This window comes from Mytilus galloprovincialis, chromosome 14 (assembly GCF_965363235.1).
Source record: "Mytilus galloprovincialis chromosome 14, xbMytGall1.hap1.1, whole genome shotgun sequence".
In the NCBI taxonomy this organism is placed as follows: domain Eukaryota; kingdom Metazoa; phylum Mollusca; class Bivalvia; order Mytilida; family Mytilidae; genus Mytilus; species Mytilus galloprovincialis.
The window spans coordinates 49,712,810-49,729,880 of record NC_134851.1 but is presented as its reverse complement, the minus strand read 5'-3'; the positions used below and the strand labels follow the sequence as shown (position 1 = coordinate 49,729,880).

The 17,071-nt window shown below is 34.5% G+C and overlaps 1 protein-coding gene across 2 annotated transcripts in view; it reads right to left on the bottom strand.

The window, feature by feature from the left end:
- The window catches only part of LOC143059072 (frizzled-5-like), a 76,622-nt gene that overhangs the window by 50,200 nt on the left and 9,351 nt on the right, over nt 1-17,071 (bottom strand). The window contains exon 1 of one of the 2 annotated variants that reach the window (XM_076232535.1): nt 16,447-16,582. The exons of the other annotated variant lie outside the window; for it this stretch is intronic. The gene's annotated coding sequence lies outside the window, so the exon portion shown is untranslated. Of the gene's footprint in view, nt 1-16,446; nt 16,583-17,071 lie in introns of those variants that run through there. 2 annotated transcript variants of the gene reach the window in all.

Here is a 17,071-nt window from a genome sequence, read left to right as displayed (position 1 = left end):
ATTCAGGATAGTCTGTTCGACTTTTCTTTTCTTTTTTAAAGTTTGATCAATATCAATAAGATAGCAACCCAACAACACAAAATAAATCTATATAGGCCTAAAAAAGATTGACGTCAGTCTCGATTCTATAAATAGGTTGTGAAGTAATAAACTTTTGGGGAAATCCTTTGCATCATTTTTTTTCTTTTTTTTTTTAATTGCCTTGAATCAAGATGAGTGTTGTGGTGTATCTTGTTGCGTTGTTCTGCATTGGTGATTTTCGTTGTATCTTTTCTTGTATAATGGAAAGAAAACGTAAAAGAATTCTAATAGGACAATGGTGTATGGACAAAATCCGATATGGAAACCAGGGAACCAGAATAGAAACTTGTATATACTTTATTTTTATGAAAACAAAGTGAGAAAATCTCTCACTATACAAAGCCTTTCTCACCCTTTTACAATACTCTTGAATTTGTTTAGTAAATCCTTGCAATACTGAAGTCAACCGATGATGTTTGGAGTTACATAGGAAAAGCATTATATCTCCTAGAATTTAAATTTAAAAAATACGAATTGATGTGCAAAAAGTGGCGAACAATTAGTAGCTTACATTGATATATACGATTTGCACAGTGCCATCACCAAGTTAGTTGTAGTCATGTCTTAAGGTTTTCAAAATCAAATTGTCTACGCTGCTTCAAATATCATGCCGCTTAATTCTTCTCTGAAAATTCAATTCCTCTCAATTGCGTATAGTCAGCTATAAAAGGCCCCGAAATGACAATTCAAACGAGAAAACTAACGACCTTATTTTTGTACAAAAAAAAAATGAAAGAAAAACAAATGTTGTGTTGTAAAACATAAACAAACGACAATCACTGAATTACAAGCTCCTGACTTGGAACAGGCACATACATACAGAATGTGGCGGGGTTTAATATGTGAGCAGGATCCCAACCCCCTAAACCTGGGACAGTGGTATAACATTACAACATAAGAACGAGCTAACTATAAAAATCCGTTGAAAAGGCGTAACTCCTCAGATAGACACAAATACAATTGGACGTGGCCGGGTACTTCTACATCCCAATAACGAAAAGACACTAGATACAATTCTGCGAGTACTCGCAGTTAACTGACAGCGATTTCAAAGCCATTTTAAAACAACTAATAAAAAAATCATGCATCTAAGACGTAAACCATTGATGAATGATATTATTGTTGAAAAAATGGTGAATAATAATATGATAGCTTCTAATTCATTTTATATTTTGTAGGTCTATTTTTTTTTAACATTCTATGGCCTATTTCTTCTGGCCCTCATACTTTTTATGTATTGAATCCATATTCTAATTTTGTACTCGCCCATACTTAAGTTAGTATGTCTTTCAATTTTGGATGTAACGTTTTTTTTAGTGGTACATATTTAGTTGATATCTTCTTGGTTGATACAATTATAGTGAAATGTTCATTCAATGTTTTTGCTCTGTCATGGTCGTTTTCTGCTGGTACTAAGACCTGCTTTAGTCGTCGTCCGATTTCGTCTTTGTTAACTTTTACAAAATTCCTCAATATATGCAGTCTCTGAAACTAATGGACAAAATGTTATTGAACATATGTTTTTTAGGGAATCGCCTGATAGTTTTGGTTAAACTTTGCAACAATCACCATTGGTGTATCTAATTTAACAAGAGTGCACACGCTGAAATGTCTCGCCTTCCTTACTAATCATTGATATAATAATGATAGACCTAAATATAAAGCTTTATTACAACTGTCACATAAACTCAACATTAACCAAGAAAACGAAACATTGATCAATGAACCATGAAAATGAGGTCAAGGTCAGATGAACCATGCCAGGCAGACATGTACAGCTAACAATTCTTCAATACAACAAATATAGTTGACTTACTGCTTATAAATTAAGAAAAACAGACCAAAACACAAACACTTAACTCTTAGCAATGGACTGTGAAAATAAGGTCAAGGTAAAATAAAACAGGCATATAGATCATAAAATATTTCCATACACCAAATATAGTTGACCTAATGCATAAAGTATTAGAAAAATAGACCAAAACTCAAAAACTTAACTTTGACCACTGAACCATGAAAATGAGGTCAAGGTCAGATGACACCTGTCAGCTAGACATGTACACCTTACAATCATTCCATACGCCAAATATAGTAGACCTATTGCATATAGTATAAGAAAAACAAACCAAAACACAAAAACTAAACTATAACCACTGAACCATGAAAATGAGGTCAAGGTCAGATGACACCTGCCAGTTGGACATGTACACCTTACAATCCTTCCATACACTGAATATACTAGACCTATTGCTTATAGTATCTGAGATATGAACTTGACCACCAAAACTTAACCTTGTTCGCTGATCCATGAAATGAGGTCGAGGTCAAGTGAAAACAGTCTGACGGGCATGAGGACCTTGTAAGGTACGCACATACCAAATATAGTTATCCAATTACTTATAATAAGAGAGAATTTAACATTACAAAAAATCTTAACTTTTTTTCAAGTAGTCAATGAACCATGAAAATGAGGCCAAGGACATTGGACATGTGACTGACGGAAACTTCGTTACATGAGGCATCTATATACAAAGTATGAAGCATCCAGGTCTTTTACCTTCTAAGATATAAAACTTTAAAGAAGTTAGCTAACGCCGCCGCCGTCGCCGCCGCCGCCGTCGCCGCCGGATCACTTTCCCTATGTCGAGCTTTCTGCAACAAAAGTTGCAGGCTCGACAAAAACTGTGTTGGATAACCCTGCCTGTCAGCCAAGTTAGCCAACATGGCTTAAATTAAAACATAGGGATATAATGCAAGTGCTTTCGATTAAGAAACGTTATGAATAACGAAAACCTGATGTGAAAAACATGTCTAATCTGACATCGGACTTCTTTTAAAATTAGTTTTACTGTGTGTATGCTTCATATGTGTTTCTTTATTCTACATTGGCTAGAGGTATAGGTGGAGAGTTGGGATCTGACAAAACATGTTTAAATCCGCCGCATTTTTGCGCCTGTCCCAAGTCAGGAACCTCCGGCCTTTGTTAGTCTTGTACATTTTTTTAATCTAATCTCATTTATATGTTTTGGAGTTAAGTGTGACGCTCATTTTCCCTGAACAAGCACACACTTTTATTTAGGGGTCAGCTGATACCACCTCCGGGTGCGGGATTTTCTCGCTGCGTTGGAGACCCATTGGTGGCCTTCAGATGTTGTCTGCTCCTTGGTCGGGTTGTTGCCTCTTTGACATATTCCCCGTTTTCATTCTCAATTTTATTGGAATGTTGAACTCTACCTAATGTCCATTCACGTAAAATCAGTCAAATGACCTCTTGTAGGAGTTAGCGACCTTATATGACGAATTTTCTGCTTGCATTTTCACTTGTTATATTGAAATATATGGTAAATAGATAAAACGTTTAATAGCAAAAATTAGCAAGACAAGATCTATTGATTTGCATAGTTCTTTATTTCTCCCCTTAAATTCCGTCTATATTAAAGTTTCTTTCCGTTTCCGTTCCGTTTTCCGTTTCCGCTGTTTAGCAACACCCGTATATGCAGTTGTTCATTACAAGAAGAAAGGATTTTTCACAACCAACCGTGACATATCGGAAACCCAAGTTAGAGTATAATTCCTTCTTTAAAATTCTTAAATGTTAAACGGCTAAAGCAAATAATAAAACGGGAAAATATCGCAAATAATGCGTTATAATTATCTCTCGAGCTCACGGTGGGCATGCTATTGGTAACTTCATGTGTTTCCTCTTCCGTTTACCCTTTCAGGGTAACTAAGTTAAAATAGGCTTTCGGTGCTTATAAATAAAAAAAAAAAAAATCGTTCTGTCTAAATTTAACAAACTTAGTGAGCGATTACTTCCGTTATGTATCACTATATGATTCATGATTTGGATTTACTCACAAACAGCCTTCCTCAATCCAATATTGCCATAGGCGGATTTAGGGGGGGGGGCCGGGGGGCCCGGGCCCCCCCTTTTTGGGAAAAAATTTGGTTGCTTATATAGGGAATCACTGAAGCGTGACTGGAGCGGGCCCCCTCTTAGGTCAGTCAGTGGGCCCCCACTTATGAAAATTTCTGGATCCGCCACTGATTGCATTGATCCAATATTTCATTGAGAAAGACCGTTTGTGAGTATAAACAAGCTATGTTTATAAAGTCATATATTTTCAATTGTATTTATAAAAGTGGTGTACAACTTCCAGTTTTTGCTTTTTCAAGAAGGTAACCGCCTTGATAGAACTAGCAAAAAGGTAACAAAAACCAACACATTTCCTACACATGTATACAATTCTTAACTATCAGGTCATTTTCAGTATTATAAATTGGTATACTTTCTAATAGAAGTCACATGTTTGTAGATACAACAAAACTATAATCGTCATTAACATGATATATACTGTGTTTAAAACTACAATCGAAAGTTGATAATCTTATTTGATTGATACAATAGATAACTAATCGTTTTTTCGGCCAATTTTTAAAATGAAAGACATAGACATATTTCTAATTGAGCGAAATACCAGTTCCCAAACTCATAACATATTTGGTATATATTACAGAAAGCAAAGATTGAATGGTACATGACAAAACTGAATAACATTTTTATTTAAAAATAAACGCTAATCGGTTAGTTTTTATTAAAAATCTGATTGCTTTTTTAGTAACGAAATAAAATTCGAGTGATCTCTCTTTATTCTTTGAGTAAAGCGAAGAACATTCCTTCGAATAAAATTAACTATCTTCGCATAAAAGATGTAGCTACGCAACTGCTGCCCTTATCTTGTTACTAACTATAAAACGGATATTAAAAATTGATGATTTATGATTATATTATGTCACTCTTCACAATAGTGCAAATATTATCTTATTTTATACACTAATGTAAACATCAACACAGGTGTTATATTGAAAGACCTCCACAAATAATGTCTAATTTGCAGTTTATTAAATTCATGAAGTTTGGTGCATTTGAGTTTAAAGAAACTTGGAAATTAGTTGCCCTTGTGTTTTTTCTTGACGAGCAATTGGTCTCCACGTGTTCCTGTGACACGCTACACGTATCAACTATATATAGGTTCATCACAAGGTTCTAATTATATGAATTAATTTACGATTATCTGATTAACTGCCACTGATTACTTGATTATCATCATTTATGTAACATCAGAATAGAATTTTTGATCAGACAAACATTGTTGTTTTTGTTTGTTTAGCTTTTCAACCAATGGCAGTTTTTATTATAGCGAACACACACAGTTCTTCTGCAAATCCTTTCAAAATCAGGAAACAACTCTGGAAAAGGTGCGTTTAAAAGTCCGGGTAAGGAATATAAAAGGATTTAATTTTGCCCCAGGTCAAAAGCGGATGACCTCGCACTCAAATAATCTATAAATGTCATAATGTGTTAAGGTCAAATGCAACCAGATGCTCCGCAGTGCGCAGCTTTATACGACCGCAGAGGTCGAACCCTGAACAGTTGGGGCAAGTATATGGACACAACATTTAAGCTTGATACAGCTCTGAATTTGGATTATGATTAAATAGTTGACACAACACAGGTTCCTGACACAGAACCCGAAGAATTCAATTATTGATGAAATCAAATAATGTTCAATTTTAGACCCTTTTGACCTCAATGTGGACCAATTTGATAACCGGGCCCAAATATTAAAAATCTAAATACATGGTTAGATTCAGCATATTTAAGACCACCCTATATTCAATTTTTGTTAAAATCAAACAAAGTTTAATTTTTGACCCTTTGGACCTTAATGTAGACCAATTTGAAAATGGGACGATACTGTACAATTGAATATTTCTTGCTATTGCGTAAGACTGTGCAATTTTAAATTTCTTGGTATTGCGCAATATTGTGCAATTAGATATTTCTTGCTATTGTGCAATACTGTGCGATTGAAGATTTCTTGCTATTGCACAATACTGTGCGATTTAAGATTTCTTGTTACTGCACAATACTGTGCAATTGGAAATTTCTTGCTATTGCACAATACTGTGCAATTGAAAATTTCTTGCTATTGCACAATACTTAATATAATAATTTTGGACCCCGATTTGGACCAACTTGAAAACTAGACCCATAATAAAAAATCTTAGTACATGTTTAAATTCAGCATATCAAAGAACCCCAAGATGTCAATTTTTGTTAAAATCAAGCTAAGTTTAATTTTGGACCCTTTGGACCTTAATGTAGACCAATTTGAAAACAGGACCAAAAATTAAGAATCTGAATACACGGTTAGATTTGGCATATCAAAGAAGCCCAATAATTCATTTTTTGATGAAATCAAACAAAGTTTAATTTTGCACCCTTTTAGCCCCTTATTCGTTGGGACCAAAACTCCCAAAATCAATCCCAACCTTCCTTTGGTGGTCATAGACCTTATGTTAAAATTTCATAGATTTCTGTTAACTTATACTAAAGTTATTGTGCGAAAACCAAGAAAAATGCTTATTTGGGCCCTTTTTTGGCCCCTAATTCCTAAACTGTTGGGACAAAAACACCCAAAATCAATCCCAACCTTCCTTTTATGGTCATAAACCTTGTGTTTAAATTTCGTAGATTCTCTTTACTTTTACTAAAGGTAGAGTGCGAAAACCAAATGGTCTTCGGAATGACGACGACGACGACGCCAACGTGATACCAATATACGACCAAAAATTTTTCAATTTTTGCGGTCGTAAAAAAACAGTATACACTGTAAATGATCATTCGGATACACAATCACTAAAAAAAAATGCTGTTAAAATACATACAAGTTGGGTTATTAGCCTGTTTTGTAGTTCGTATTCGACGAGATAAAACCACGAAAAAGCAGCCACAGTCTTAAAGATTACTAGAGATGTGGATGCACGTAAAAGACAGCATACACACCTAAAAAAAAAGAAGACACCCCAACAAAAATAGATATCTAAAGTTCAAGATGAGATGTGCAACAATTCTTCAATCTCCTACTCGCACCAAGTTTAAAATAACTGTGAACAGACCAAAATAAACGCTACCATAGATTTTTCACTGACTCCACATCCTATATAAAGAAAAGAATAAATGTGAAAAATGAAGAATGTGTCCATGGGACACAGATGCACCCGTTATTAAATATACGGTAAATTCTACAATTTGAATTTATAAAGGGACGCAACTCAAGAACAGTGTATCAACACCTTAATTCGAACTTAATCTGTGTTATCTGGTAATAAGTAGTGTGTGTACGTTTCATAACATTTATTTGATCAAATCTAAGGTTAAGAGTGCGGAAACTACAAATTAAGGAATTACACTATTTATAAAACGACATAACTCGAAAACAGTGAAAGTCATGCCATCCTAATTCTATCTAAACCTGCGTTTGGTGGTAAGGAGCATTGTGTATAAGTTTCATAAAATGTTGTTGAGACAATTTTTAGTTAGAGAACTAATTATGGGATGTACGGACGCGCTAAAGTTAAAACGTTTTTTGAACTAATAGACCAATATTATAAAAGCGATGATCTGGAATCAAATAACGAATTTCAATGGTATATTTAAACGCCTTATATGTCGATATAGCACCTGGGAAAATTAGACAGATATGTACAGTGGTACATGTTCATGTAATTTCGAACAATAATTATATCAACGGTAATCCCGAATGTTTGTCTGTTGACAAGTATTATGTAGACATTAATTACTTGTAATTATTTTCCCGATCTATATTTCTGTCATGTTTATGACAAAACTAATTATCTCCCTTCCTGATTTTGATTTACGAGGTGCAAAATGACTGACGCGTAATACAGAAAACTTGACGACATGCATGTAGACGGATATATAAGAAAATACAAAATGAGCATAGACTGACAACACAATCTCTAAAATAGAATGGACGAACATAATGTTTGGAAGACGAACAACAGTATTGGACATGTTCTTTCTATCTTTGGCGTCCTGAAATTTTTAAAAGGGGGCACCTTTGCAGAATTTTGTGGACGATGTAAAAAAAAAAATGAGATATGTTTTCAATCCCACCTGAATCTACCACATTTGTTGTTGACGTATGCCCCATATCTTTTCTATTCATTCTAAAAGTGCTTGTTCATGCCGTTGGGCTGCTGTCTCATCATTGACGTAAATACGATACGGCTTCACTTTAACAGCATTATAATGCGCGGATTTGTTATATGAAGCGTTATCTATACACTAAAGACTCGTATACTCACACTTTAACAATAGTTACACAATATAAGTCTTAAATTTCTGAGGTTTATAGTTTCGGATTTCACCAAATTAATCACCTGACAAAATACAGTTTAATGACCTGTAACCGGAATTTACACTCGAACTTGATTTGGACATACGAAGGCATTAATCAGACAAATTAGCGTTATCAGTAAAAATCCATGTTATTCAAAAAACAGATGCTATCAAAATCAGCAGGAATTAGCGGTTTTAAGTACCTCATCTAAACAGATGTCACAATATTTATATCTGGTTAATTGTACAAGACCTTCCGAATGTCAGGCGAGATTTTTCGACATCTTTTGTGACGCCATGTTATTAGATTCAACTAAAGACCACCCTTTGCAACATAACCAAGTTGAACCCATGTTTAGATAGATATGTTTTGTCTTACATATGCTTTATATAACACCTGTATGAGTCTGTAAGATAAGTAAACTGAATTGAACTTGTATACATTGTATACAATCAACTCTTAACACAGAGTGCATCTTTCATTACATTTAAGTCATCCTTCTTCGTTTAATTTTTTTACTTTAGGAATACGTAAAATTATAATCAGATAACTTTATATACTAGACATAAGACGACGTTTTGAAATGCCGCACATTAACAACTTTGAATGCTCAATGCTTATAATTATAAATTTTATAATGATCGAGTAAAGTGTTTCTCCTGAGAACGATATTGAGGTCGGGCTGTATGGAGAGGAAAAGTAGATATAAAATCCTCACAAACAAAACTCGTGAGGGGTTTAGTTTAATAGCTATAAAACCCGGTTTAATCCACCATTTTCTACATAAGAAAATACCTGTACCAAGTCAGGAATATGACAGTTTATATCCATTCGTTTGATGTGTTTGAACTTTTGATTTTGCCATTTGATTTTGGATTTTAATTCCTTTTTGAAATTTCCTCGGAGTTCAGTATTTTTCTATCAATGAAATCAGCAATCCTACTACTTATATGTAGATAGTACCCTTGTTTTTCCGAATGTACAGTACAGGTCTGGTTAAGGGGTCTAGGCAGAAAACACTAGTTGATCTTTTACTCGTTTTCACTCGTTGTTAAGTTTAGTAAATAGGTGGCGAGTAGCAGAGATGAGCTTTCAAATAGAAATAAATTCATGGCGATGTTTTGTGGCTATTTCAAGTTTCTCTGGTTTTTTGACCTATGAAAAACTAGCCGCCACATTGATTAATCATTCTTAGCACGTACCAATATAAGATGCAACTCCATTAAGTCGTTAGGTTATCATAGGGGTTCAGGGGGGATGGGCTGCAGGGGGCCCGTGTCCTCCATTTCCTTTGGAAAAAAAGGATGTATACGGAATTACTGAAGCATGACTGAAGCGCCCCAACCCCCTTATGGAAAGTTCTGGATCCGCCACTGGTTACCGAAGTTATACCACTTTTTGGTTTGTTGAAAACTATGGAAATGTTTCTTTTCGTTACATGAGGCTAAAATTGTCCACTTGAAAGCAGAACTTCGCAGCTAGCTTTGCATGAACATTGTCTAGTTAAATTATAATCCTGTTACCTTTGATAGCTATTTAAGCATATATCATCACCCAATTTGTATACAGCAAGCAAAGCATTTACTCTACTAACACCTTGCTAAGTGTGAGACATTATTAACATATTTATATATACTGGATGAGATAAACATGATAAAGGAAGATAATTCAGTGAAAGATAGACACCGATAATAGAAACATTCTTTACAGAAAGCATGTTGATAGGAACATTTGCATGAATATATCTTGAAGGATATTCACATAAATTTATAATCAAAATGACATAAGATATTTTCTCCTCGTAAATCGCAATAAATATAATTAACACGTGTGAAGCCAGAAAAGTGGAAAAAGAAGGCGTTTAAATCCTATAAATTTTATATAAATCATGAGAATTAACGGCCAGACCAATTGAATTTCAGGCAATAGCCAGTTGGAAACAAATATTCCGGTTCAAAGACGTTGAAAAAAAAAAAATAATAAACTGACAAGACTAGAAAATGTAACCCCTCTTACTTTAACCAACATATTGAAAATAAATACTCTCTCAATTTTTAGAATAGATACTCTTTCCATTTACTCTTCAATACTCAAATTACCTCTTTGTGAAAAATGTTGCTGTCCGAGCATTTGACAAGTATTAATCGTCTAGATACCTTCATGACAAGAAAGGACCTCATATTTAAATATACCACCTCAAAATCAAGACACATTTTAATACTGTCTCAAGAAAACAAGACTGCCACAAGGACAGCATATTATTAACCACCTCGATAACCGAACTGTCACACAGATGATGTCAATACTGCCTTCAGAACCAGACTGCCACTACGCCCACTTATCTCAATACTGCCTCCATAACAAGACTGCCACCAGGCACACATATTACAATACAGCCTTGCCACAAGGACCGCATATTACTAACCTAAATAATACAAACCCCACACAGTTCAATACTGCCTTTCGAACCAGACTTCCACTACGCCCACTTATCTCAATACTGCCTCCATATCAAGACTGCAATCAGCCACAGATAGTACAACACTGCCTCAAGAAAACAAGACTGCCATAAGACCGCATATTACTAACCTAAATAATACAAACCCCACACAGTTCAATACTGCCTTTCGAACCAGACTTCCACTACGCCCACTTATCTCAATACTGCCTCCATATCAAGACTGCAATCAGCCACAGATAGTACAACACTGCCTCAAGAAAACAAGACTGCCATAAGACCGCATATTACTAACCTAAATAATACAAACCCCACACAGTTCAATACTGCCTTTCGAACCAGACTTCCACTACGCCCACTTATCTCAATACTGCCTCCATATCAAGACTGCAATCAGCCACAGATAGTACAACACTGCCTCAAGAAAACAAGACTGCCATAAGACCGCATATTACTAACCTAAATAATACAAACCCCACACAGTTCAATACTGCCTTTCGAACCAGACTTCCACTACGCCCACTTATCTCAATACTGCCTCCATATCAAGACTGCAATCAGCGACAGATAGTACAACACTGCCTCAAGAAAACAAGACTGCCATAAGACCGCATATTACTAACCTAAATAATACAAACCCCACACAGTTCAATACTGCCTTCAGAACCAGACTGCCACTACACCCATTTATCTCAATACTGCCTCCATATCAAGACTACAATCAGCCACAGATAGTACAACACTGCCTCAAGAAAACAAGACTGCCATAAGACCGCATATTACTAACCTAAATAATACAAACACCATACAGTTCAATACTGCCTTCAGAACCAGACTGCCACTACACCCATTTATCTCAAAACCGCCCTCTTAACAAGATTGCTACTTGGCCTATATATTACCATGCTTACTGCTTCAGGTAAACAAGACTGTCACAAGTACCGCAACGATAACCGAATTGCCACAAATATATATATACCACAAATTCAATACGGCATGAGAACCAGACTCCTGCTACGCCCACATATTTCAATACCGCTTTCGTTACAAGACTGACACTATATATAGGCCCATATATATATATTTCAATACCAGTTCGAAAATAAGACTGTCACACCGACCGCATATTTTAATTTTTGAATTAATATACTGTAGATTTCAAATTGACTACAGATAAATGATGTAGTATAAATAAACAAGGACATTGGAAATTGAATTATCCACTGACTCAGACTTTGATGTAACGGAGGACATGTTTGACTATTACAAGAATGAGTCTTTCACCAGATTTTTACTTGTTACAAATGTATCAAATGTAGGTACATGTATACATTATAACGTTGGGTAACAACTTAGTGAAACCAAGGCTCTCTCTCTCTCTCTCTCTCTCTATATGCTTTTTATACGTCCTTGGTGAAACCCTTCCGTCTCTCTCTCTCTCTCTCTCTATATATATATATATATATATGCTTTTTATACGTCTCTCTCTCTCTCTATGCTTTTTATACGTCCTTGGTGAAACCCTTCCGTCCCTCTCTCTCTCTCTCTATATATATATATATATATGCTTTTTATACGTCTCTCTCTCTCTCTATGTATATATATATATATATATATATATGCTTTTTATACGTCCTTGGTGAAACCCTTCCGTCCCTCTCTCTCTCTCTCTCTCTCTCTCTCTATATATATATATATATATATATATATATATGCTTTTTATACGTCCTTGGTGAAACCCTTCCGTCCCCTGATTATATTCTAGCTTCGGATCCAAAGTCTATGTTGACGTGTTAATTTTTTTTTATCTTCTAGAGATGAACAGCGATCCTTGTCGAGTGACAGTTTTGTAAACATGACCTTTGAGTACTCAGTCTGCATGACAGTTAATCAAGTGAAATTATGTAAATTCATTTCACCTTGTATTTAATTTAAACATGGCAAAGTGCATTATTAAGCAAATATTTCTAATTTTCTACTTACCGTCTGCATGTATATATACGAACTACATCATAAAGTCAAATTTGTAAAAACCGTCACCTTTTTTCAACAAAACATAATTCACCCTCTCGTGTATATTCTCCTTACATATTTTTTTTGTGGCAAATTCCATACTGACAATGATAAAGTTTTTCTATTTGGGATACGATAACTCTTGATATAGTTTTACATAACGATAATTTACACTTCAGTGTCAGATAAGTAATACATTATATACTCTGTATATCTGGTTACTTTAGTTTAATGGGCTCTGAGGGTGTATTCAAAACATTATTAAAAACAACCACAGGACAATGGGTGTTAACCTTTAGTAAATGAGGATATATTTTATACTTCTGTCTCAATAACAATTTATTTTAAATCCGATACATCAAGGACAACTCTTTCTGTATATAACACGTGACTAGTAAGCATTCGAAGAGTCACAGTCAATAGGTCACGTGATAAGTATGCGTTTTGAAGTGTCACAGTCAAAAGGGTATCATGTATGATAAAGTGCAGACAATTAAGTATGCAAGGTTTAAATTCCGTATGTTTTTTTTATTCTTGGTTAATTGCGAATTTACTATCTTTAACTTTTCAATCGACTCATGTGAAATTGAATCCTAACCAGGAAGCGCTCGACTTCTGCCTACTAATGATGTCACTGGTACCACTTATAATGTGTTTTATTTTGTGTCATAGCATTGTTGTCTACTTATACCGCATCTCCATTTTAATAAGTCTTATCCTTTTTCAAGGTTGTCTCCCTTTCGTTTATTGCTGTAAGAGTTGTCTCCTTTCGACAACGTTATTTGAAATATAACTAGAATCATATTCAAAACAGTGTAGCTGTGACCATTGATTGACAACCTTAAATTATCCCATTGACTGGGGCAGATTAGGTGAACGTGTGTCTGTAACGACAACTGCTCACTACTTACTTATTATAGAATTTAAACTGTGGGGTCACCAAACTTTTAAGGTTCTTAACGCCTTTAATATTAAAATAGTTCGAAAAAATAATCAGGAATAACTTTATGTTTTGATTTATATTATTGATATAAATCAAAACATCGTGTTATTCCTGATTAGTTTTTCTAATGTCTTTATTTAGGTGTTGAGAACCTTTTGTGACCCCACAGTTTAAGTGCCTTTAACAAGTACATAGTGAGCAGCGGTTGTTACAGACAAACGTTCACATAATCTGCCCCAGTCAATGGGATAATTTAAGGTTGTTAATCAATGGCCACAGCTACACTGTTTTGAATATGATTCTATATATAAGATATGTATGACTTAATTTTGTGGAAACCAATGAAACATGTATCTATAAAAACATTGATTTTGGAGATCAAAGCCAAAAATTATACAATATAACCCGTAAAGAACTACATTTTTAAAGACACCCACAGAAATATGAAACAAAATGTAAGTTAATCACAATGTATGCAGCTACTTCTAACCGTCAAAACTTTATCAACTTAAAATAGTCTATGTTTTCCTTACTTGACCCCGATGACCTCGATAGATTTGTTGTGAAGGCGAGATACTATATTAGATAGACAAACGAGATAAAAACTTACTAATTTGTAACTGGCAAATATTAATTGTGTTATTTATGAGAAAAATAGCATGACACTTGCAATACACAAAGCATTAAATACAAGACATTTGTCAGGTGACAGGTTCGGGTCACAGCAAAAAATGCATCCAATCTGAAGAAATGACATAAAGAAGGATGTCTTCAATTTGAGAGAATGATGAAAAGTTGTGTTGGAAAACTTCACCGCGCCCACAGTGTTATGTTAACAATCTGCTTGATTTAGTGTCTTGCAAATTAATGGCGTCACTGAATGGCGACTTTATTAATAAGTATTTTGATAGAAAAAAATTAAGAAGATGTAGACAAACTGCCAAGCTTTTTTTCTGTGTAAGTGATATGTCTTTCGGGAATTTCCCGACAATTTTACAATTATTACTAATTATGTAGTTTCAAAAATAACATTACTATTATAAGTAATTTCTGACGAAAAACAATAAACAGACCATTTTTTGTTTGCATATTCGTGTAATAATGTTGTAGTCACATGTATACAAGACATTAAAACTTCGTATAAACTTCGTAGAATAAAATTGCAAAGCGAAGGCCAAGGCTGACAACATGGATAGTATATACTACATGTATAGGTATGATGGGGTAAAAAAATAGCACCATCTAAATATAAATGGGATGGTTTTCTGGATTGAAAGCCCTTGATGTACACACACATAATGTGAGGAGCTAGATGATCAAATTGGACCTTAAATTATAGATAAATAAATAATTGATAGCCTTTCTATTGTCCCTGGCGGCCAAAATAAGAGAAATTGGTGACATCCCATTAGTCCGACAACCATTATTCCGACAGCCCATTACTCCGACAACCCAATATTCCGACAGCCCATTATTCCGACAGCCCACTATACCGACAACCCATTACTCCGACAACCCATTATTCCGACTATATGCATCTGTCTTGTGTGTATGGGTAAACATTGACCTATATTGGTTTACTTTTGTAAATTGTTATTTGGATGGAGAGTTGTCTCATTGGCACTCACATCACATCTTCCTATATCTATTGATACTGAATGTTGTTTGATATCAATGTGTAAGTTTTTTTCTTTTTTCCTATTTCGTTTAGGCTCCGATTTCAGGGTTTATTGAACATGTTGAAGTCGGCTATATTGTGTGATGCGTTTTCAGATTTATAACTCAAATGATAGCCAAGTTGAAAATTCTCGTCATATTTTTCTCAGAAACTACAAAACAATGATTTCTGAAATTTGGTTTCAATGTTTATATAAGTCCGCTATACTGTCTGGTGCTTTACAGATTCACAAATCAACAACTTTCGGCTATTTACCGAAATATTTTAGCGGGGTATCGTCAGTAGCTCGCACCATCACTGGTTGGTCTTGATTTATATATTATGCTCTTAATACCCTGTAATTTTGAAAATGAAATATTCTTTTCTGTTCTATTCTGTATATACAGATTTCGAATTGAGTATATAGAAAGTATTCGAACTATCTTAGTCTTATGTAATATATACGTAGTTATTTCTTAAAATCTGTTATTACATAAACGTAATAATATACAGGCAGACAAATTTTATTTTACCCTGATACCCTGATATTTGACTTGAAAAGTGTCGGACTTATGGGTTGTCGGAGTATTGGGCTGTCGGAGCAATGAGTTGTCGGAGTATTGGGCTGTCGGAGCAATGGGTTGTCGGACTATTGGGTTGTCGAACTAGTGGGTTGTCGGACCAATGGGCTGTCGGACTAATGGGCTGTCGGACTAATGGGCTGTCGGAATAATGGCGTGTAACCGAGAAATTAACTCTTGACTCGGTTAATATCAGAACTGCAGCTGAGGACTTTATCTTTTATATCAAATAATTTTGCAGTTCGACTTTCAGAACAATCAACATCTATACTTATCAATATATATTTATATATAATCATCTTCTCATAGGATGAATATGCATGTAATTCTCAATAATGTGAATAATTGAAAATCTGCTATAAACAACCGTATGATAGAGGAAATCTTTGGGTCATTTACATTGTATAAGGTTGTATATAATCTTTGATCATAACTTTAGGGGAGTAGTCTAATAGTTGTATCGGACAAAACATCTACAAAAATAAATAAAAAAGTTTGCTTACCCCTTTTGCACACTAAAATCAATTTCAAAATAGATAATCCATAAAATAAATATCATTGAAATGAACAACTAAGAAATAAACATGCGTTCACAATGTTATGATTACAGTCTATCGATAATCGGTTTCCCCACCTCCAACACAGCACGGGACCAATGATAAAGACATTAGCTATATTATCTATCAATGTAAATTGTGCGTTTGACAAGCATGTAATAACAACAGCGAGGGGAATACATCTTTATCTTAAGAGATGAACGTTTTGAATCTGCGTTTATTTGTTTTACAGCAGGGGATCTATCTGTGTTTTAAACAGAAAATTAGTTTAAAGTGCAATATTTGTGGGAACATCGTTATTTTTGAATGAATAATTAGTTATAATTAGATTTTGCATATATTCGATAATTAATGCATGTTTAACATATTTCCTTGTTCTATAGTATGTTGCTCCATTCAAAAACAATGTGGAAATCGGAGTCGTTAACTATATAGCTCACAGCATCAATTCATTAACATCATTTTTCGGAATCTTGCATGTTTAATGTTTTTCTAGATTTTTTTCATTTTTGTACAATTATATAACTTTATTGCAAAAAAAACCCTGAGAGGTTAAACAAAACATAAAAAT